Consider the following 24,803-nt stretch of genomic DNA (forward strand, 5'->3'; position numbering starts at 1 on the left):
CACTGTGGTTTTATTTGCCAGTGTAAGTACTGTGTGACTCACATCCTCCCTTCAGGGAAATCTTAGCTAGGTAAAACTTTTCCAGGGCTCAACTTTTCCTAGAATAACTTTGTCGTTAAAGACATAGGCACTGAATCAAAAGCTAATTGAATCAAAACTGTGGATAATTTAATCTGGAATCTAGACCCACTTAGTGCATAAATAATTGGTACCAAGTGTCTTTTATGCAAGGATGCCAACTGTTTCTGGGTCCCAATGTGATCACTTCTAGTTTTGAAGGCAGTATTTTAAATTCCCTCGATCTGTTCACATATCCAATGACATAAAGATTTCATTGTAATACCAACCCACAAATAATAGCTGATGATCATGATCAAATCTGTACTTCAAAAAATAAGAGGCATCCTTAAAAACGTCTTTAAAAATTTTTATTCACTCTTTTTATGGCAATATTTTTTCTAAACTTCTAATTTCACTGAAGAAAATAACAGTAAATTCTCATAAGGATGAAGTGAAGGACTTCTGTTCATCTTCAGTCATTACAGACCCAGTGTATCTCCAATCATAGCTGTTCTATTTTTTCACTTATGGTTTAAAAGAAAAAGAGGAAAAATCTTCCCTTTTTTTGCCTTCTTTTGAGGCCTATCAAATAGTCTATGTTGATCTATGAGTGGGAGTTAATAGCTAATGTCTAGTGGGGTTTTTAGTACTGAGCCTTTTTGAAATATCTTAATTCACCAAATCCACTAGTAAATCCAATAATGGGAATGTTTTTAGGCACTCATAGTAGCTTGACAGAGAGATTTGGGAATAGACTGGATCTAAAGAAAGCATGGCCTAGAGTTATTCAGTTTATATTAGTGTTATGGAAGAGGATTCCAGATAAAGATCAGCTCCTAAGATCTGACTTTGCAGGAAGCTGCCATCTTTACCTATAAGAGAGCAAATCAGGACCAGCTGAATGGATGTAAGAATTACGTTAAATTCAATGAAACATATCTATCAAGCACATTACATATTTAGGCACTCTGATAGCTACTGCAGAGGATTTTTAAAAAGTAACTTATAATCCCATATGGGGAGGGGCGCCTGGGTGGCGCAGTCGGTTAAGCGTCCGACTTCAGCCAGGTCACGATCTCGCGGTCCGTGAGTTCGAGCCCGGCGTCAGGCTCTGGGCTGATGGCTTGGAGCCTGGCGCCTGTTTCCGATTCTGTGTCTCCTTCTCTCTCTGCCCTTCCCCCGTTCATGCTCTGTCTTTCTCTGTCCCAAAAATAAAAATAAAAAACGTTGAAAAAAAATTAAAAAAAAAAAACAACAAAAAACAAAAAATAATCCCATATGGGGAATTAGATAGATACATATTATCACTGGTGGTAAAATGAAATAGTACCATGAAAAAGAGACAAGGGCAATGTGAAGCTACAAAGGAGAAATCACAATCAGTTGCAGGGATCAGAAAAAAAACTTCGAAATAGAGTTATCTATAAAGAAATTTAGGGATGAAAAGGATTTTGTGGAACATCTGAAAGATTTCTTGTTTCCATGATTGCCAATGCAGTGAAAAACTATAGAAGAACTTTGTAATGGACCAAAAAGATCACTGGATGACTTCAATGGAACACTGGGTGCATTAGCTGAGTCTATAGGGTCACTTGGCCTTTCGCTGCCTTTGAGCTATTTCACCATTCTCTAATTTGCAGATAATCAAAGGCAATGCAGATAACTTCTGTTCATAGATAGGCAAATCTGTTTTCTGGCAGGTAGCCCCTTCTCATTACCTATGTTCAGCCCAGACACCTCAAGTAGAATCCTGGTGTCACAGCTCTAACACCATGGCCTCTCCCACTGAGGTCTTTCCTTACAGAGCCTAATGTTCAAGCAGGTTCTGATCTCTCTCCCAGTGGAGGCCCTCATATCTCTGCTTCCCAGCTCCTGCCCATGCACCTTCCTCTCACTTCTGTCCCTAACACCCTGTCCTTTTTTTGAATAGACAGTTATACTGCCTCTTTAAACCATGCAACTATAGGCCATGGATTCTAGCCTGTGAAGATACAAATACCTGCTTATGTTTATCCCCATGTCCCTTTCTCTTTAGTACCTGAAGCATGAAAAACCCCTCTAAAAATAAGGAGAACTATAATACAAGGGATCATGAGTGCCTTAGAGTTCTCTGAGGTTGTCTCATAAAGTGAAATATTCTTTTGCCTCTTAATTATGTCCATAAAATCCATGAAATTTTAATAGAAGTCAATATGTTCTAGAAACAGTTTTTGGACACCACAGACATGCTTTTGCTATTTTGAAGTGGAGTAAGAGCACAAAGCCCACGGCCCAACATCTATTCCTATCATTATTACATGCCATTAATGAAAGCAGAGCAGAGATGAGTTGACAGGTTCTGAGAGGAGGGTCCTCATGTTGTTGTTGTGGTTGTTATTCTATCCTACTATTGAGTTTCATTCTTCTACTTTTAAGGGCAGCACACAATAGTGTTGTATTGGTAATTAGAAAGTTCAAGAACTCAGAGAAATCAGAATAACATGGAAGGAAGGCTTTCCTTATTATATCACCTGAAAGAGAGAGAAAGAGATGCCAACACAGATTATGCATTGCTCTAATTGAATTTCTGTATATGATTTGATTCTTTATTTTTGCCATATTTAAGCTGGTAAGATAGTACATTCGTCACAACCTTGTATCATACCTTGTTCCAGTTATGTTTATAAAATAATTAAACTGCCTTCATGAAATTATATGAAAATTAAATGATTACATTTTAAAAAGGGTTGCTAGATCCTGTTCAGTTTCTAACCTATAATAAACTTGGCACCACTGGAGAGGGTTGGAAGGGAAACATACAGTGAGCCTTGCTTGGCAATCTTCCACTAAAATTCCTGCTGTGGAAGATTGGCCCTTTCAAATGACATCAGATACTAAACCGGTATTTAATTAAAAATCTTTAAATCTACAAAGATCTCAACAACCATTTAAATCTCACGGCATGTCAATTCTAGGTACCAATTATAAAATCACCGCTAATGCCATCAATAAAACAGAAGCCTTTGAGTTGATACTTCGGGGATGCTGAAACCATAGAGGTCAAGAGGTCACTATCCTGTTTCTGAAAGGAAAATTCTAGAAGAGTTTGGCTGAAATTGAGAACAGAGGTTTGAGTCTTCTTGAATTGAAACTGCTCTTGACAGATGTGCCTCATTCAGTTGCTCTCATTCTAAATAACATGGTAAAATTTGCCGTTCTGAAAAATTATGTTCATTTTCACAGTTATGGGTAACTTAATGAAGAAAAAATTAAGGCCAAAGAAACCCTTTCATAAGTGTCAGGGAACTGAGAAAGGAAGATCAGATTTATTTAAGGAGAAATTTCCAGATGATGGCTTTTATTGGGAAATTACAGATTTAGCCCCTTGGCCCAGTAGATATAACGATATCTCAGCTAACATCACATGATTTCTGAGCGTCATCCATTTAACTACCTCCTACTAATCAAAGCTTTCTGGATTTGCTCAGCATGTTTCATGTTTCAATCCAAATTCACGGCTATTAGTTTATCCACATGATCAAGACAGAATGAAAGAATGCACAACAGGAAGAGGTCCTGAGAAACCCGAAGCCTCTGAGGTAAACATGCTAAGAATTCACCTCTCTTACTACTTGGAAAGCGGGTGATAATTGCCGCAGGCAGATTTGAAGAGAGACCTGCTAAGAAAGGTGGCAGGTGCTTTGGAAACAGCAGCTGATAAATGTGGGTCAGGAGACAGGCTTAGTCCTGCAAGTATCTCACGGCCAAAGGAGCTACAAGTTAAAGATCGGTCTTTGAAAGGGCAAGTTGATGCTGGGAAATACAAATAAGTTAGACAGTTTCTGATTGAGCTGTTATTTTTCTAATTTTTGTTTTCTTTCCTCATGTGTAGGGGGAGGGTTGTTTATTGATTTTGAACTTTGCTAACAGCGGGCTAACTTCTAAAACTCTGTCCTTACAGATGTCTATCTCTTTAATAAGTGTACTTGAAGAAACCTTTGCTTCTTCCTATTCATAAGATTTAAATTTTAAGAGCCATAGATTTAAATGAGAAGAGGGGAACAGTGTTCTATTTGAAGTAGCATGATCATTGCAGTTTCCTTAGATTGCTAACATTTCCTATTCTTAGCAGAATCAGTGCTTTGTTTCAGCGAGACACACAGAAGTGGACCAGCAAGGAAAAGTCTAAAGTTAAAATACTATGGCTGTAAGTGCTGTGAATTTTCGGATTTTTCATCTTTTTTTTTGCTCTCCGCAAACCAGATTAAAGCTTAAAACTCTCAATGACACCAAAAAGAGCCCCCAGGATTGCATTCTCTTCAGAGGAGGTTAAAACAAAACTAGAATTAAACCTGGACTAGACTCCAATAGTAGCAGATGTTTTCTGGGTTTCTTTCAACAATCCCTAGAGGAAAACAGAGTCCTTTTTTTTTAAATGTATCTGCCACTAGATGGCACTATATAAACACCTTTATTTCCACTTTTCCCATCTTCCCAAAGTAGTCAGGAAGGAGGCAAAATATTAGGTAAGGTAATCTGTTCAGTCTTTTAAAAATTGCTACAGTTTATTAATTTAACTAAATCTTTAAATTATAGGCCTAAATACCTTATAACCTATTTGCCGTACCTTAATTTCCTATCAGCAAGTACAGTTCAATTGATTAGAGATTGGCTCAAAAGCAGCTTTAGATTTGTTGTGTCTATTTCAGAGAGGAAACTGAATACTAAGAAGGCAAGAAAACTGATAATGTGTGAGAGGGCAGACAGGAAAACGAAATACATTTACAAGAAAATGTATAATCTTGAATTTTCTTTGGTTTCCATTAAAACTGCCAGTGCCTCAGAAGATTGTCAGTTTAATGTTCTATCAGTAGTACCATAATTTATTCTTTTGTTACACCATGAGGATTGGAGACTAAGAGGCCCTGGCTAGCAGGAGGCACAGGAAGAGATTATGTATGCAAATAATTTTGTAGCTCCTGTTCCAGGAGAAGGTTTGTCTTGTAATATTTCTTTTAAGTCGCACAGAGAAATCTTTGGTTGGTTGCCAAAAAGCAAAACTGTGAGGTTAAAAGAAGAGAGAGAGAAAGGAAGAGAATATTTGAAAGGGGTATGCAAAGCTGTGATGAAAAGTCAGAAGATGTGTGATAACTGCCGCATCTGTGATATTTTTTTTTAAGAGCTAAGAATGGAGGGGGATATGGGGGTGGGTAAGGAATATAAAGCAGTTTGGAGAAGGAAAGTTAAGTGTATTCAGGCTTGGGGAATTGAGGACATCTGGTCATATCCAGAAACATGTAATCTGTGTGATTGGCAGTGGGTAGGAATAACCCAGGTCACTTGCCTTACTAGGGCCTGTTGGCTGCTTCTTGACTCCCCTTCTCAGGAGCAGAGCCCAGGGACCAGATGCTGCTTCCTCCCTGCAAGAGACAAGCAGACACTGAGGCAGAATTTTAGACATCAAAGAGCCTGAGCAGACTACAGTGTCTGCAGCTGGCAGTTCTATTAGCCCAGTAAGGTCAGGGAGGAATGGAGACATGGAGTTGGGACACTTGGGTGTGGGTCGGAGTGGGGTGGAAGGTGGCTGCTTGGAATGAGCTTGCCTCCTCCAGCACACATCTTTCAGCACTTTTTTCCCCCTTCCTTTGTATTTTAGCTTACAAACATTGGCTTCTCTCTGGAAAGGTCACCCTCCTATTCAGACAGAATTTGTGACTCTCAGCAGCTGGGAGTACCTTGGAACCAAAGAGAACCTATCAGGAGAGGAAAAAAAGCCAGAGTCATTGTTAAGCCAAAAAATGGGGAAAAGATTAACCTCTGAGTTGTTTTTTTTTTTTTAATGACAACAAGAACACACAACATTTCTCTTTGATTCATAACCTTAATAAATTCTACTTATCGTTTGCAATAATTCTAAGGTGTTCTAAAGACAATTTTATATTAGAAAAGGATTTCATATTAGTTTGAATTACTTTAGGGAAAAAATGCCTCTATTTCACTACTAAAATTATGGAAAAATCCATAGGGGAACATTTTTTACCCTCACTAATGAAGAAAGAACCTAATAAGGGTTGCTGAATTTTAGAGATCAGGGAGTTGTGTTTATACCCACAATAAAATGTTGGGCTATTACACCCGAAAAGTCTTGGTTCATTTATTTTGACACAAGTATTTGAAATAATTTAGTTTCCTTGGTAAATGGTCTGTAGACTCTTCAAAGTGTTATTAGCTAAAATATTATTAATGTGAATTCACTCACCACATCTCCTAATTTTGCTGAGAAATGAAACATGAACACTAACTACATTTTGTGGTAGCAAAAGTTGGAGGAGGGGAGCAGTGAGAGAGACAGCCGTGAACAGTGTGGTTGAATTTATGGATGTTCAGAGCACTAGCGACTGGGAAAAAGAAATCAGGAAACTTGAATTTTGCTACCAATGATCACTCAGTACCACCTTGAAAAATAAACTGTGGTTTATTAAACTGTGGTTAATAAACACACTGAGGATAGTTACTAAAGCATTCGGAGCCTGTTCAACTAAACCGTTAGCACTGTGAAGAAAGCTTTCAGGCAACAAAAGCCTTGGTATATCAACTCTGATTACAAAAAAAAGTATGACCGCGGTCCAAATAACCCCAAAGTAAGCACATTTTCAGAGTTCCTGGGAAATATTTTGCAGCAGTGAGATTTTGAGGGAGAGAAAGTCAAGCCTGTGGGAGAGCGTGGACCGAGTGTCTCCTTCCCACACTTCAGTGGTTGGGCCGTGGTCCAAGGTGTCAGGTGAATTTTTTGCTTTGCTTCTGTAAAGGAGTTCTTGCTTCTCTCCTGAGAGCCTTGTCTCCCATTCTCTCTGCTATTCTCCTGTGTTCTCCCATACTCATTCCTGAGGAGTCACCTCGGGGGCCCTCCAAAGATACTCCTTATCTGAAATGGAGATGAGGTTTGAGGTCATCATTCTCTACCTCACTTTATCACGATTTGTATATACAGCTTTATCCTTTACTGAACTACAAGCTGCTTGCAGGCAATGACTTTGTCAGAATTATCTTTTCAGATAACAGGTGCTTGAAAGCATTTACATCACCTAATCTCCATACAGTTCTAGGAACTGTGGGCACTGGGATTTTCCTAAGCATTCAATGTAATGTAGTTCCCATGAGCTAAATTAATTCACTTAACAAATGGTTCCAATGTCCTCATCCATCTGGTATTTCATTAAACTTATGCTGGACACCAATTCTGAGTGTACCCCCACACCTTAGCCAGGCTGCATGAGGGGAGCCCACTGTGGACTGGAACCGGGAAAACCAACTATCCAGTTTGTGCAGGATGGAGGGGTTTCCTTTTATTGCTAAAACATGGACAATAGAAGGTAAACTAAAATAGTTGGTCACCCTAGCACTGCTTCCCCAGTCCCCCTGAGTGTACTTCTGCTAGAGCTTTCATAAATGTACCATAATCTTTGATTTTCTTGTCTCTTTTACTAGACTGCATTTCTTGTCTCCCTGTATCCCCAGCATCTATCACAGTGTCTGGTACTTAACTGATAGTCTACGAACGTTTGGTGAGTGCATAGAAGAGTGCAGAAACATATGCATGAAGGAAGGAACAACAATGATTTTCTTTCTTTATTTCCCTATGAGACGGACAATCATCTTTTCTGTATTTCGGTCCTGTCATGGAAGATTTTCCCTCCATTTGAAGGAAGCTGGACTTCACCTGCAGCCCAGAGATGCATGGATATCTTTGGGAACCTCTTCATAAGGAAGAGGTTCAAGGAACACCATGAGCTGCCTGTGCTCTCCCCTCCTGTGCAACTCAAGTATGTTCTCTTAGAAAGTCTTCTTTGACCCCCTCCCACTCTGGGCAAGACTCAGGTGCTCCCTGTTCCAGGCTTCTGTAGCATTTGTTTACTCTGCTACTCAAAGGGCATCTTGAACATCTGTCTCTTATTCATTTTTGGATCACTAGAAGTTAGCATTAAATCTGGGCCATAGTAGGTGCTTGGAAAAGGACTAAAAGAAAATGTTAAAAGTACAGGGGAATTTATTTACAAGTGTCTCACAATTCAAAAACGGAAATGAGAGGGGCTAAGGAAGATATACTCAAATAGCAACATAGACTGAGTAAGCACTCTGTATTCATTATTTTTTTTAATGTCTATTTACTTATTTTGAGGGAATGAGGGAGGGAGAGAGAGAGAGAGAGAGAGAGAGAAAGAGAGAATCCCAAGCAGGCTCCATGCTGCCAGTGCAGAGCCTGATGCAGGGCTCGAACTCAGGAACCATGAAATCATGACCTCAGCGAAATGAAGAGTCAGAAGCTTAACTGACTGAGCCACCCACACACAGGGCCAAGTATGTATAGCCCTAAATTTCACAACAGACCTCATGAAATTTGAATTATCCCCATTTTATGAAGGAGAAAATTACAAGTCAAAGATAAGTAATTGCCCAAAGTCATATAGTTCATGAAGGGTGTGGTCCCATCTGGCTTCACATTCATTTCATTTTACTTGCTTTTATCTAGGTATAGAGGTTTTTGTCATGGGCACTAATAGTGCCACATATGAAAAAAAGCAGGAGTTTGGGAAACTGGCTGTCAGTATATATTAGGGATGGAGAAATACTGTGAAAAGTTTATATTATTATCAAAACAGTTTGTGGAACCCACCACCCGCAAAGTTCCCTTTGGAATGTGGTATGTACACATGACTTCCTCAAAACTCTCATTTCCTCCGATATTCTAGATTTGGGGATTTGTAGGGAGGACAAGCTAGAGTATAAGTCTGGGCCCAGTTCTGTTTTTATATTTATTAGTGAGATGTGAGTGAATGTAATTATGTGACCATGAGGAACTCAGAAGAAAAAAATCCAGTGCCAGATCACATTTCACGTGTGACCCCAACCCCGAGGAATTTCACTTTCAAGAAGAACCTTAAGAGAAAGGACAGTTTAAAAAGGGTCCTAGAAAGGAAAGCCTCAAGAATTTTAATAGAGAGTATGTGTATAGGGGCACCTGGGTGGCTCAGTCAGTTAAGCCTCTGACTCTGACTCTTGTTTTCCGCTCAGATCATGACCTCACAGTTCATGAGTTTGACTCCTGAATTGGGCTCTGTGCAGACTCTGCGGAGCCTGCTTGGGCTTCCTTGTCTCTGGTTTCCTCTCTCTCTGCTCCTCCCCCTACTCACGCTCTCTCTTTTTCTCTCAAAAATAAAATTAAATAAACTTAAAAAAGTATGTGTGTATGGGGTGGGGGTATTCAAGGTTAAATTACAGTTGTATTATTAGACATGCAAAGAAGTATGTCCTTTACTTCTTATTACTGAGGTGGGAAGGTGAAAAAACAATAGACACTTTTTACAATTTTAACTTTTAATTTTTAAAAATTGTGGTAAAAGTGACTCCTGGGTGGCTCAGTCAGTTAAGCACCAGACTCTTGATTTCAGCTCAGGTCACCATCTCCCAGTTCATGAGTAGAGATTCTCTGTCTCCCTCTCTCTCCGCCCCTCTCCTGCTCTCTCTCTCTCAAAATAAATAAATAAGCATTTGAAAAATTGTAGTAAAATACACATAACCATTTTTAAAATGGTTTACAATTTAAAAAATTGTAGTAAAATACAGATAACCATTTTAATAATATTTTTAATGTTTATTTATTTTTGAAAGAGAGAAAGAAACAGAGCATGAGCGGGGGAGGGACACAGAGAGAGGAACACAATCTGAAGTAGGCTCCAGGCTCTGAGCTATCAGCATAGAGCCCAACATGGGGCTCGAACTAACAAACTGTGAGATCATGACCTGAGCCTAAGTCAGATGCCTAACTGACTGAGTCACCCAGGCGCCCCTGCACATAACCATTTTTAAATGTACAGTTCAGTGGCAGAACAAGAGACACTTTAACTTGCCAATTAAAATAACTTCCAGATTTAACAGTTGTGTTCAGGTAAATATTTTGTCAGCTCTCTACTAGGGATGTTCCTTGAGTAGAAAAACTCAAGTTAAGGTCCATAGGGGAAAGTATGCTTAGCAGTGTGGCCCCTTGGCATTTAGTAATTCTTCTCTATTGGTCTTTGCCATCTGGTAGCTATTCTGAAATCATCTCTGCCTAGCATGTAGCGAAGTGTAACTAGAACGTTCATGGTGCCACCCCAGCTGTCCCCACCTGCATCTTGCCTCAAAGCTCCACTCCCAAGAGGTGAACATCCAGCCTCTAACTGTCTTGCTCTGGAAGGGAAGAGACTTTTTTTCTTTTTCTTCCTCTTTGGAAGAGACCTCTACATCATATTCTTTTTCCTCATAACACTGAGTCCAATGGCACAGCCTTTAACGATGGATGAGTTATCCTCTCCACACCCTGAGAGAAACACTTGATTTGAGTCTGCCAAGTAGGTATAGCCCTTAATGTAGCAGCCTCATCATCATTTGGAAACAGGAATTACCGAGGACCAAATGGCACCAAAATATTATTCTTATTAATAACATACATAAATAAAACTTTAAAATTGACACCCTTCGATCAATGATGGTATAACATCTTTCCTAGATCCCATCTAAATCCAATCTTGAAAAAAATAGTAGAAAACCATTTGTTTTCTGAAAGAAAACAATTCACTTATTTAAATATTTAATGCATCTCTTAGATGTGTCTGCCACGCATCTGGCTGGCTACATATACAAGGATTATATTTAGACAAATGGGGGCACCAAAAGTGAGTTATGATTCCATACATGCACACACACAAGTACACAGACACACAAGATTTGATTTGAAATAACATTCAATTCTCCTACTTTTGACTTTATTTTAATCATAGAAACAATAGAAGACTATAAATGAGTCTACAGGTTTGGAATCAAACCATAGAACACATGCTCTTTATTTCTATGAGAAACTTTTGAAAGATGAAGGAAATATCTTGCTGGTCTCTTGAATAATTTTGGAAGTTTTTCTCATTTCAAAAACAATATTCAATTATATTTATAGTCTATGCTTTTAAAAATTCCCATGAAGGTTTTCCCTCACAATGAAATCACTATGTTCCAAGGTTTTAAGACTTATTAACTTTCCATGTTTGATAATTACATGCTGATAAATACTGTATTAAGTATATTAAGAATAAAAGCTTTCTTAATATTTCATATCCACTTTAAACATTTTTGTCTTTTCTGGGATAAAATAATGTGAACTAAAGATAGCTATCAATTTAATTAAAACTGTAATATGGCTGGGTTTTTTTTTTTTTATATTGAGATCAGTTGGACATTGATATCTCAGGCATAGTTAGTTAATTTGCATTAATATTGGAACAAGAAACACTTTTACAAATAACATTTATAATTCTGGTTTTCCAGATGTCTTTTAATATGGAAAGGGAAGGAGATCAAAAGGTAATGAAAAGAACATAAGGTCTAACAGAAAGAATTCATCTGAAAAGGACCAGAAGTACAGAGACATGGCAAACGCCAGCTACACCAGTCTCATTGCATGGCATCAATATTAACACTTACTTTTGCTTAGATTTATTTGATTTTTCCTTAGATTTACTATGATTTTACCTTGCTGTCACTTGTTCTGCTGCTAGTATAGTTAATATACTCATTTTTGGCATGTTTTTTAGTATAGTTGACACACAATATTACGTTAGTTTTAGGTATACACCATAGTGATTGAATACACTCATTTAAAAAATTTTTTTTAATGTTTATTTATTTTTGAGACAGAGAGAGACAGAGCACGAACGGGGGAGGGTCAGAGAGAGGGAGACACAGAATCTGAAACAGGCTCCAGGCTCTGAGCTGTCAGCACAGATCCCGACGTGGGGCTCGAACTCATGGACCGTGAGATCACGACCTAAGCCGAAGTCGGACGCTTAACTGACTGAGCCACCCAGTCACCCCTATTTTAATTTAGTGTAAGTTGTTCTATCCTTATTCAAGCAGTAGTATCAGTCAGGTAAGGAACTAAGCAGTGCAACTTTCTAAAGCCAAGAACAGTTTTGTGGTAGCTGCCTGTCAATTTCAAATTAAGCTGTGCTAAAAAAAAAAAAAACTTTACTTTTCCTATATCCTCACACATTCTCCATCTGACCTTAGTCACTTCACAATACACCACAGAAAAGGAGAGGGGGGAGAGTCTCTGATCCTTTTCAAACCTATTTCAGGTTCATGGATCAATATATACTGAATACCAACTTTGAGAAACTACAGAGACCTTTACCTTCTTTTATATTTTCCCAATATTGATCTTTCTTTATTTCCTATATTTAGGGAAAGTGGGGGATGGGTAGAAGGGTACAAGTGAAGTAGTTATGAAGTTAAGATATAATAAAAAAAAACCCTGGTGTTGGAATACCAATGGAGAGTGCATGGTAGGCATGCATAGGGTTGGCATCTAGAATTGAGGGAATTGCTATGATCTGAAGATCATTAGGGAGCTATCATTGTATTGGACGTGCCCTAGTAAAATTATAAGAAAGGCAAATTTAGGCAATAATAACAGCTAAGATTTTTTGAGCACTTTCTATGTATCAGGAATTTTCTAACAAGTTTCATTTATTTAATCTTCACAACCCCATTCTGTGGGAGGTACAATCATTATTACTCTTTTACAAATAAAGAAAGTGAGTCACAGAAAGGTAAATTATCTAATGTCACACAATTAATAAATGCTGGGGTACTTACACTCATTCAAACTGATACAAGAGGCTGTGCATTTGGTCTGCATATAGAGTTGTCTAATAGTGGTATATTTGAGTTCACTCAGAAATAAATTGGAGCGCAGAGGTAAACTTTCCCACATATGCTCAAATGATCTTCAAAGATATCAAGAACACTCAACAGGAAATAGTCTCTTCAAAAAGTGGTGATGGAAAAACTGGATATCCATATGCAAAAGAATGAAACTGGACTTTTATCATATACCATATACAAAAATTATGCAAAATGGATTAAAGATCTAAATGTAAGACCCAAGACCATAAAACTCTCAGAAGAAAATATAAGAGAAAAGCTTCATGACAATGAATTTGTCAATAATTTCTTGGGTATACCAAAAGCACAGGCAGCAAGAGCAAAAATAGGCAAATAAGACTTTAAATCTTCTGTGCATTAAAGGACAAAAACAGCAGAGTGAAAAGGCAAGCTACAGAAAGGGAGAAAATCTTTGCAAATCTATATCTAATAAGATATTAGTATCTAGAATACATAGAGAACTCCTGCAACTATAAAGAATAGCAATAACAAACAACAAATAACCTCAATTTAAAAATAGGCAAAAGAGTTGAATTATCTTTCTGCAAAGATAATATCAGAATGGCCAACAAGGGGCACCTGAGTGGCTCAGTCAGTTAAGCATCTGACTTTGGCTCAGGTTATGATCTTGTGGTTCATGGGATTGAGCCCCACATCAGACTCTGTGCTAACACCATGGAGCCTGCTTGGGACTCTCTCTGTCTCTCTCTTTCTCTCTCTCTCTCTCTCTCTCTCTCTGCCCCTCCTGTGCTCTCTCTCTCTCTCTGTCTCAAAGATAAACTTCTAAAAATTTTTTTAAAAATGAACAAATAAATAAAAATGGCCAACAAGCATATGAAAAAATGTTCAACATCACTAATCATTAGAGAAATGTAAATCAAAACCACAATGAGGTATCACCTCAGACCTAATAAGATGTCAACTATTGAAAAAACAGAAAAGAATAAGTGTTGGTGAGGATATGGAGAGATTGGAACACTTTACTATTGGTAGTATTTTCAAATGGTGTAGCTGCTATGGTGAAACAGTGTGGTGATTTCTCAAAGCATAGAACTACCATTAGATCCAGCAATCCCACTCTGGGTACACATCCAAAAAATTCTGAAAGAATTGAAAGCAGGGTCACAAAGAGATATGTGCACACCTATGCCCATTGGAGCACTGTTCACAATAACCAAGAAGTAAAAGCAAACCAAAGGTCCATCACTGGATGAACGGATAGACAAAATGTGGTATATACATATAATGGAATATTATGTAGACTTAAAAGGGAAAGAAATCTTGTCACATGCTACAGAATGGATGAATCTTGAGGACATTGTGTTAAATGAAATAAGCCAGTCACAAAATGACACATATTGTATGATTCCTCTTATATGAAGCATCTAGAGTAGTCAAATTCATAGAAACAGAAAGTAGAATGGTGGTTACTGGGGACTTGGGAAAAAATTGAAATCAGGAGTGTTGTTTAATGTGTATAGAGTTTCATTTTTGCAAAATTAAAAGTTCTGGAAATCTGTTGCAGATAGTTAACACTACTGAACTGTACAGTTAGAAATGTTTAAGATGGGAAATTTTACCCTATATGTCTTTACCACAATAAAAAATGAAAAATATGAAAATAAATAACCTGGAGACACTGGCTAGCTGAAAGATGCATATGTAACACTATTCTTCTGTGATTTTTCAGGTCTATTTCTGTTCTGTTCTTTTGCAGTCTTCCACATTGGCTACAACAGTTCCTATCTCTTTGCAGAACCTTCCTCTAAAGGTACCAGTGTCTATGATCTCCAGAGCATTTTATGATCTACCAATCCTATGTGTTGTCATATTTCTCAAATTTTCTGAACCTATAACCTAACAACTTTCCAAATAATGGGTGGTCTTGGTTTATCAGGTAAACCAATTCTATTAACATACTGTCTCACTGAAATAATATCCAATTCTTTAGTTCATATATATTATGAACACACACACACACACACACACACACACACACACACGCATATCTGTAAGCATATCCTCAAACAATAAAACTAAGTCTGATGAAAGAAATGTCCTACTGAAGGAAATGTTTTGTATGGGGTGGGGGGTGGACAGGAAGGAAGAGTGTTTTGTCCACCAAATCACTGAGTGCCTTCTCAGTCACAAAGGGAATATTTGGCCAATGAAGCAAAGTAGCACTGAAAAGACAAAGAAAAAGAAAAAGTACTTAGGATTCAAGGAAGACCACAAAGGCAGGAATCTTTCCAGGAGAGCTGAGAATAGAATTTGATTGTTGGTCAATTCATTTATGCTTCATTCATATTCAACATTGGCTGGATTGTATTACTTTGTTTCTTCACTGATGTCAAGTCATTATTATTAGCGCTAGTTTTTCCTCTCCCATTTGTGCATGTCCCAGTATATCTCCCAAAATAAGACTGTCATGAAGGAATGTATTGTAAAGGAGCATTAGAAGAATGAGAAAGGTAGTAAGGCCATTATAGACCCAGTGGGGAGAGAATATTACTCTGCCCAAGATAAGAAAGTTATAGAAACAAAATGGTGATCATTAGCAAAAAGTCCAAGTTCCCTTCCCTTTAGCAATAGCAAGGAGAGTTCCCGTATCTCTCCAGGTTTGGCAGGCAACTGTTTCTCTTGTTCAGTGGCTTCCCAGAAGGTGTTGAGTGAGTAGGTAACAGCCAGAAAAATGGAGTGAGGGCTTCTAGAGAGGAGAGATGATGATTTCACATGCCAAGAACCAAGGGGAAATTCTTGGTCATTTTCAAGATTCATTGCATGAAGAGTTCCAGAAAGTACTGAGAAGTTAAATATAAAAGTAACTGAAAACCAACATCAGCCACAGCTTCTCAGGAAGACAAACAATGCATGTGTTAGAGATTGTGACTGAGGTGAATGGTCTCTTTAGGCAGAGGTTGCTCAGGAGTCCATGGGATCTCTATGGAGAATAATCTCCTTGTAGCTGATAGATATGCTATGCAGAATTTCCTGTTAATTAAATCTTTTAATATAATTCTGTGGCAAGAGTTCTTGTATTGAATTTCAAATATTTCTGGGCTTGGGGGAAGGGGAAGAACAGGGAGGGAATTACAACACTGGATAGTATTATATGAAATTAACTACCCACAGGGAATTTATAAAAGATTGATTACAAGGATGATTGTCTTCACCCATGATTTTCCTATTCTTTACTAATTGTGTTTCTAGCTATTGAATCAAGGTGATATTTCAGCAAAGGCTCTGATAGTCTTTAAAGTTCTTGCTTTTGTGTTAAATGAAGATCAACCATCTGTCTCTCTTCCGGTATTTTTTAGCATAATACAAAGACCTATCAGTCAGTGACTAACAGATATTTTTTCTGGTAAACTTCTTTTCTTTTATCTCTTTGGCAGAATAGCAAGGTTATGCACTATTAGCATAATAAATGGATATACATGCACACATATGGAAACTGTTTTGCAATTACAAACAAATGAGTTGGGTTTCAAAAGTTCATTTTGAGGTCAGCTGATCAGAACTTGGAATGATTGGATATATACAAATATTGTCAGAATTTAGTGCTTTTAAAATTATGTTCCCACTGGACATTGGTATCCCACAAGAAGTTTTACAGAAAAATATAAGAGACTAATGGTCTTTCCCCAATTTTCAGGGCAATGCAATTATTATATAGTATTTTCCTGGTTTTAAGTCTTTTCCCCATACATTTTTTTCTCAAAATAAAAGAGCATTTGAGAGCTTACTGTGAGCTAAGTGTTCTGCATACATCATTTTATTTAATCTTCACAAGGATCCTATTTTACAGATAAAAAAACCCACAAATGACTAATTTCCCCCCAGGCTACTGAAATACTAGGTGGTAGAGCTAGTGTGGTAGATTTATTGTTTTCTGTTACTCTTTTCTTTTCTTTTTTCTTTTCTTTTCTTTCCTTTCCTTTCCTTTCCTTTCCTTTCCTTTCCTTTCCTTTCCTTTTTGAGGGAGAGAGAAAGAGTGAGAGGGGGAAAAGGGGCAGAGGGAGAGACAGAGAGAATCCTAAACAGGCTCCATGCTGAACGTGGCTCAATTCCACAACCCTGGGATCATGACCTGAGCTGAAATTAAGAGTCAGACACTCAACCCACTGAACCACCAAGGTGCCCCTAGTGTGGTAGATTTAAACATGCCCACAAATTCTTTTACATTTCTGTCATTCAGAGTCTACGTCCCCTTCCCTTAAAAGTAGGCTGGCCTTAGTGACTTGTTTATATCCAACAGACAGAATCCGGTAGAAGTGAAACTGTGTGATTTCTGAGGCTAGGTCAGAAAGGTCATGTAGGGACGCCTGGGTGGCTCAGTCAGTTAAGCATCTGACTTTGCCTCAGGTCATGATCTCTCATGGTTTGTGAGTTCGAGCCCCACTTTGGGCTCTGTGCTGACAGCTTGGAGCCTGGAGCCTGCTTTGGATTCTGTGCCTCCCTCTCTCTCTGCCCCTCCCCTGTTGTGCTTTGTCTCTCTCTTTCTCTCAAAAATAAATAAACATTAAAAAAAAATAAAGAAAGAAAAGTCATGCAGCTTGCACCTGGCTCTGTTGTGATGCTTGTTCTGGTAGAAGCCAACTGGTAGGTATGAAATCTGACCATCCTGAGACCTCCATGCTAGAGAAGCCACAGATAGATGCTCTGGTAATCAGCTCAGCATCAACTGTCAACCATTAAGTAAGTCATTTAAATTTCCAGCAGAGCCTGGGATGCCTGGGAGGCTTAGCCGGTTCAGCATCTGACTCTTGATTTTGGCTCAGGGTACGATCCCACGATCATGGGATAGAGCCCTGTGTTGGGCCCCATCCTGAATATGGAGCCTACTTATGATTCTCTCTCTTTCTCCCTTTACCCCTCTCTCTAAAATTAAAGTAAAATAAAATTTTCTAACAGAACCAAATTTTCAGATGCCTGCAGCCCCATATCTGATTGCAAATGCATGAGAGATTCCAAGTGAGAACTACTAGTTTGTGATGTTAGTGTTGGTGTAATTCATTATGCAGTATAATGACCAGAACAGCCAATAATAGATCCTAGGTGTTCTGGCCTCTAATGCTCATCTTAAGCTATACATTTTACTGCTTTCCTTAAACCTTTGATATTATTGCTACTTTTCCACAATAAAATCTAGTATGAAACTCAATTTAGTATAAAATTATATACTTAGTTATTCAATTAACTTTAGAATATCCATAGTACTTAGAGTTCTGCAAAAAATTTCCCTGAATTCTATTCTGTCTCTTAACAATACAGAGAATCACTGCTTTACAAATAATGGTCAAGTTCTCATTCCCTCAACCAACATTTATTGAGTACCTACTATATGTCAGGCAGTATAAAAACTGCTCTAGATACAATAATGAATTAACATGAGCTCCATCATCTTGTCAATGATGGGGGACTGGGAGAAAATGAGGAAGGATGCACATATAAACAAATAGGACAACAAAATAAGAGAAGTTCTGTGATAGAAGAATGCATAAGAGAGATGTTGGTTGAGTAAAGTCTAAAGTTAGTGCCTTAGGTGGTTGGAGGAAGAACAGATACTAGATGGAGAAGGGAAAGGACTCCCTGGGTTGGTTTATCTGTAATACCAACCTCAAGCTCTTCCTTAGTCCAACACCCTTTGAACACTGACTACTCAGAAGGGGGAGGCTGGGGAGAAGAATTCGAAGTGTGAAAGCTAAAATGGTCTTCCAAAAAAAGCAGCTCTGGGAGGATTCTGAGCTTGAGAGAATCCAGAGCTAGGCACCCAGATGCTATTCTGTCAGGAGTGTTTCTAAATTACAGGTCGCCTGTATTCAGTCTACCAGGCATTGACTTTAGATGAAGACATTTTCTCTCCTCTTGTTTTCCATTTAAAATAATTATAATAGCTCTTACTCATAAATTGATTTTTATTTTCAGAATAATGAGATGAGTTATGTATAACTCTATGTATAAGTCTATGGAGATTCATGATTTCTTCACTAGGAAAAAAAAATGTTTCAGAGATGGAAGTTAACATTATTCCAGTAGTATAGGATTACATTTTAAGAATAAGGAAAACATCTCTTTATTTTTGTTCAAGCAGTGAACTCTGTTCAAGGGAGCTATTTTTAATACACTGTGTCTCTTGCTCAATGAGGTAGCAAACAGTGTTTTCTCATATGCTTGAGTTGCTCACATCCTTCATTTAGCCACCCACAACTAGAGACTGCCCTGTTTATTTAGTAAGTTAGTAATTTTTGTATCCATATTTATTTTCGTACCTTTCTTTGCCCAGACTCCTGTCTGGGGAACTGTTTTGTTTTTTTTTTTTTTGTTTTTTTTTTTTGGAACAGAGCTGTGGAACACTTGGCCTCACCTGTCCTCCTAGGAGTGAACCTGTTACTCAGGCCGGCCAGCAAGAGTATTGTACTCCTTCTCAAACACAGTGATTGGTCCAAGGATGGGCAGGTGATTCAAGGGAAGCCAGAAAGTTTTCCAAGGATTGATATAGATGATCAAGGAGAGAGGGTTACTTTTACTCATTTGAGGTCATGAACTTCAAGGACTGTGTAAATATGGTGCTGTCAGGATGCATCTCCATTATGTAGACACTGTCAGCCTACAGATTAAAACCAAAACCAAAAAAAATAAACAAATAAACAAATAAAAAAGCAAAGTTGGCAAATTAATATAAGCAGAGAATACTTCCTGAAAACTTCATTTTAAGTACCTGGTTCTATGCTGGAAGTTGTTACCCCTCGGACTTGTAGGTTAAATAAGCCAATATATATATTTTTCTGGCTTAAGCTGGTTTGAATTGGGTTTCTGTCACCAAGAGTACTGGCTAATTAAATTTATTCTTGTATATGGATTCTCTTCTTGGGTTCCTGGACCCAGTTCCAACATGCACATTAGGTGGCAGAGGTGTGCTTCCTCCACAACACCAAGAAATCCTTGGACATCAGCAGAGTGCCTAAGAATTCAATTCAATTTTATGGCTATCTATCCAAAGATAGCATCGGATTCCACAGGTTAAGAATTGAGTCCTATAAGACTCTTCCCTAATCCCCCACCCACTTCCAATGCTAGTCACAAATCCAAATTGTTACCTGTACTTCTGACTGACTGGCTATATATAATCAGAGGTTCCCAAGACTCCCTCCTCAGGTTTGACTAATTTGCTAGAGCAGTTCACAGAACTCTGAGAAATGTTTTATTTACTAGAATATCAGCTTATTATAAAAAGATATAACTCAGAAACAGACAGAAGAGATACATAAGTTGAGGTGTGGGGAAAGGGCTTGGGGCATCCATGTTCTCTCTGGGCAGCCACTCTCCCAGCATCTCCACATGTTCACCAACGTGGAAGTTCTCTGAACCCTACCTTTTGGGTTTTATGGAGGTTATACTACATAGGCATGGTTGATTACTGGGAACTGATCCAACCTCCAATCCCTCTCCTCTCCCCAGAAGTCAGGGGGTGGGACTGAGAGTTACAACCCTCTAATCACATGGTTGGCTCTCCTGGCCACCAGCCCCCATCCTTAGATGCTTTCCAAAAGTCACTTCATTAAAATAACAAACAACATATTTACCACTTTCAATACTTAGGACATTACAAGAGTTTTGGAAGCTGTGAGCCAGGAACTATAGATGAAAACTAAATATATGTGAGAAATAAATTTCAGTCATCTGAATGATCAAATCTATATTTCTTATAAATAGCAATATTGTAGATTCATAATTCTGGAAATAACTTTATCTGTATGATACACCATCTCACTACCCTTCTTCCAAACTTCCTGACACATTCATTCAATGCGGTGTGGTTGTTAGGAGCAAAGCTTTGAACACAGACAGAGCTAGGTTTTAAGATCAGCTCTACCATGTAGAAATTATGTGTCTTTGAGAAAACCAGTGATTTCCTTAAATCTGTTTTCTCTGTAAAATAGGGATATTTTACCATGTATCTCCCAGATTTATTTTGAGTTGATTAACATAAAGCACTCAGCTCAGCACCTCTTCTACAGGCTATCCCAGGCACCAAAAATGTGAAGGAGAGGCTTGGGCAACATGTATGTCCATGTAAATACCATGGGTATTTCTCTCTTTTATTCCTCATGTCAGAATTAACTTTACAGAAGACAGTATTTTCCTGTTAGAAATTTCATGACACTCTCTCTTTGTCACCATAGTATATGCCAGGTACATGCAGCTCAGAGCCATATCTGCTACTCTATGATTGCTCCCAGGTGTTGAGGTAGTCATCAACCCATCTAGGGAGTTAGGTTGAACCTAGTGTCTTCCAGAAATTCTTACACCACCCCCTTGGTAATTGTAGACACAACAGATAAAGGAGGACCAGGCAGGCAACCAAGTTGGCTGGAAGCACCTAGGAGTTTATAATGCAGCATCTATTCTCTGCAAAGAAACAAAGGCATTCCTCATTTTAGTATTCAGCCCTGAGGAAAGAATCACTCCTGTAACCATTCTCCAGCTTTTGGTAATTTGTTTTTGCCTCAGTGATTTCAAAGAGTAATGTAAACTCTTCTCATGGTTGGTGGAGAGCTTGAATTTAGTTGCAATAAAAAGAATTTAGAGTTCAAAAGTGTACATCCTCAATTGTGCTGGTTTCTCCAGGTGCTTAGCTTGACTTCTGGATCTGTTGTTGCAAGTTAGTTTTATGCTTCAATCATTGCTTTTCTATTTCTTATAATACAGAGTATCTCAAGCTAACCTGTGGTACAAATGCGGTAGGAATCTTGGTAATAAGACAAAGTGAATACTTCCTTTGCACCTTGCTTTGCCTGTGACTCAGAGCTTTCCCCAGAAGTAGGGAAGGTAGGGGGATGGCTAACCTGTCTCCACAACAGCCTTCCAGTATAATAGAAGGGGAAAGCTTCTCTGTGAAACAAAGTTTGACCACAGTTGTTTCTGCCTAAGAGTAAGGCCATAAGTGGTCCTTAATCTTAGTTTCTGCTTTCAAAGTTACTTCCAAATAAATACACAATCTCTTCTGGTTAGTCTTCATAACCTAACCCCATCCCATTTGTTCTGGGCCATGGGTAGGGAATCCTGCAAATGACCTCACCAGGGCTCCCCTGCCATCTGGCTTCAGTCCATGAGAAGCATCAATTGGAGTCTGGAGAACAAGAGGAATGAGACATCAGGGTATTTCCTTCTCTACTCCCTTCCTGCTTTGGTGCCTATAACCCCTATGATAACAGCTCTTACTGGCTCTTCCACAGGTCCAGCCATTAACAGGCTCAGAGACACTATTTCCTTCCCATGTTCCTTCAGGCCTAGGGGTGTAATGTCTTCCCACTGTCACTGTCCCTGGGTGCCTCAGTGTTCCTTGTTGGTTTCTCTAACCTATCCACACATCTGGAGACAATCCCTTAAGTAAAGTCTCTTCAGTTAAATCCCTTTAAGCAGAATTTTGATTTCTGCCAGGACTTTGAATGATGCACAATTAAGTTAAAAATAGTTTGTTTGCTATGCAAGTATAATTTCAAGTTAAGGTTTCTCAATTGCCTTTCAGTTAGATTAATCCTACAAAGCTCCTTTAACGTAAAAATTCTGGAACTGCCTTGAGAAATATCATAAGTCAATCCTGGAGCAGATGGTTCTTTTAAGGAAAAGATCATAATGAGGGCACCTGGGTGGCTCAGTCGTTTAAGTGTCCGACTTCAGCACAGGTCATGATCTCAGGGTTCGTGGGTTCAAGCCCAGTCATGCTCTGTACTGACAGCTCAGAGCTTGGAGCCTGCTTTGGAATCTGTGTTTCCTTCTCTCTCTGCCCCTCCCCCCCAAAAACCAAATAAACATTAAAAAAAAGAAAGAGGGGCGCCTGGGTGACTCAGTTGGTTAAGAATCCAACTTCAGCTCAGGTAATGATCTCACAGTTCATGAGTTTGAGTCCTGCATTGAGCTCTATGCTGACAGCTTGGAGCCTGGAGCCTGCTTCAGATTCTGTGTCTCCCTCTCTCTCTGCCCCTACCCTTGCTCACGCTCTGTCCCCCGCCCCTGCCCCAAAATAAGTAAACATAAAAAGAAAAGAAAAAAGAAAAGAAAAGATCATAATGAGATGATTATCTTGGTTAATAAAGGCCCACTTGTCATTGCTTAGGGTGAGGTAAGGAGTAGGAATATATTTATATTTCTGGGGGAAACCTTGAAGAGAGGAGTAAATGAGTAAAGGACTTGGGAAACAGGGAGAAAGGAAAGCAAAAAGGGAAATGGAAGAGAGGAAGCTCAAGATACAGCAGGAGACAGGCAGTGAGAAATTGTCAGCAGTGGGAAATGCCCCATAAATGCCAGGAATAGTGAAGTCTGAAATTGCTGAAGGTAATTTGTGTCCTGTGTTGAAATTACTGCTATCCTGTTCCTTTCACCCCATCCTCTCCCACCTTGCCATTCCTTCCTCCAAACGTCAATAAAAGTAAGTTGGCTACAAGTAACAGCTTTGTAAATCAGTGCTCCAGGAGGCATGAAAGAAGAGAAGTGGAGGTCCTAGGTGGAGCCCTTAAGAGAGAATGGAGTTTGTTCACACTAAGAGGGATGTTAGGAGGAAGCACATGTGGGGGAGTAGGCAGCTAGGAACCTTAAGAAAAATTGCGAGTCACTTAAAAATCTTCAGAGATGTTGGGTTGTGTTTGCATTCTATTATTTAATTAATACTGAAGACCATGGTGATGGACCTCCACTGTAAACTCCAGAAGGCAGGAATATGGTCAGTTAAAGCTTATGTGACTCAATTAGAACAAACAAGAACGATAACATTAACTATACATGAAGGTGTGTTGCTGAGTTTGGAATTTTTAGAAAGAGTTTCTAAAGTTGTGAGCAAATGCATGGGCCTTTACACTGACAAATGAGAAGTTTTCTCTAAGTGCTTAGAATGGTACCTGGCACAAAGTAATTGCTATATGTGTGTTTGGTGTTTTATTGTTTCAAATGAGAAACATCCATAAATAAATAACTTAAAAAAATTTTTTTTTGAGAGAGAGAGAGGTGGGTAGGGGCAGAGAAAGAGGGGAACAGAGGATGAAGCAGACTCTGCAGAGACCCTAATGTGGGTCTCAAACTCATAAACCATGAGTTCAGGACCTGAGCCACAGTTGGATGCTTAACTGACTGAGCCACCCAAGCACCCTCATAAATGAGAGATAAGGCCATACAAGTACAGTAGGACAGATGGGTGGATGGATGGAGGGATAGATACACAGATGGAGAAATAGATGAATGGGTAGATAGGTAGAAAGGTGGATAGATTTAAGATATTAAACAGGTAATGCTTACCATTTCATTGCTGTTTTTATGATCTGAGCTTCATCATCCAAAGAGTGCCCCCTTTTTCCTGCACTCAAATTGTGACTTCTGATTTTCAGGAGGATCACACAGCTACATAATCCAAGAAATTCAGATTTAACTTAAGAATACAAATGTAAGTGTGTGCTCATGGTATATAGAAAGCATCATTGATGGAAGAAATAACTCAGGATACTCATAGGAAAGCAACCACAATAAATATTATTCTTCTGTACTATGTACAAGACCCCATTTAGATACATTTGATACTCAGAGCTACCTTATTATCTCATCTCACAGAGGAGGAAATTGAGGGATAAAGAATTAACTTGCTGGAGATTTTGCAGCTAGCAAGTAGCAGGGTCAGGATTCAAACCTAAATAGTTCAGTTCTAGAGGTGCAGCTCTCAATGACTAAATTACCTAATCTTAAAGCCAGAAATAACCAGCCTGGTAAACATTACACTTTGGTCCAACTCTCTAAATATTTTATTGACAGATTTGGGGACATAATTCTAAAACTGCATAAAATATACTAATTATCATTGAATGTGGGAAGGCAATAATCTAATGGGAATGTATCCATTTTTTCAATAAGTATTTAGTGAGCATTTACTAAGTGCCAGAAATTCTCTAGGCAATGGGCAATAGCTGTGGAAAGAAATCCATGCCTTCACAAAGCATAGATTCCAGTGAAGTGGATATAGGTAA

This window comes from Panthera leo, chromosome B2, assembly GCF_018350215.1.
Source record: "Panthera leo isolate Ple1 chromosome B2, P.leo_Ple1_pat1.1, whole genome shotgun sequence".
Classification (NCBI taxonomy): domain Eukaryota; kingdom Metazoa; phylum Chordata; class Mammalia; order Carnivora; family Felidae; genus Panthera; species Panthera leo.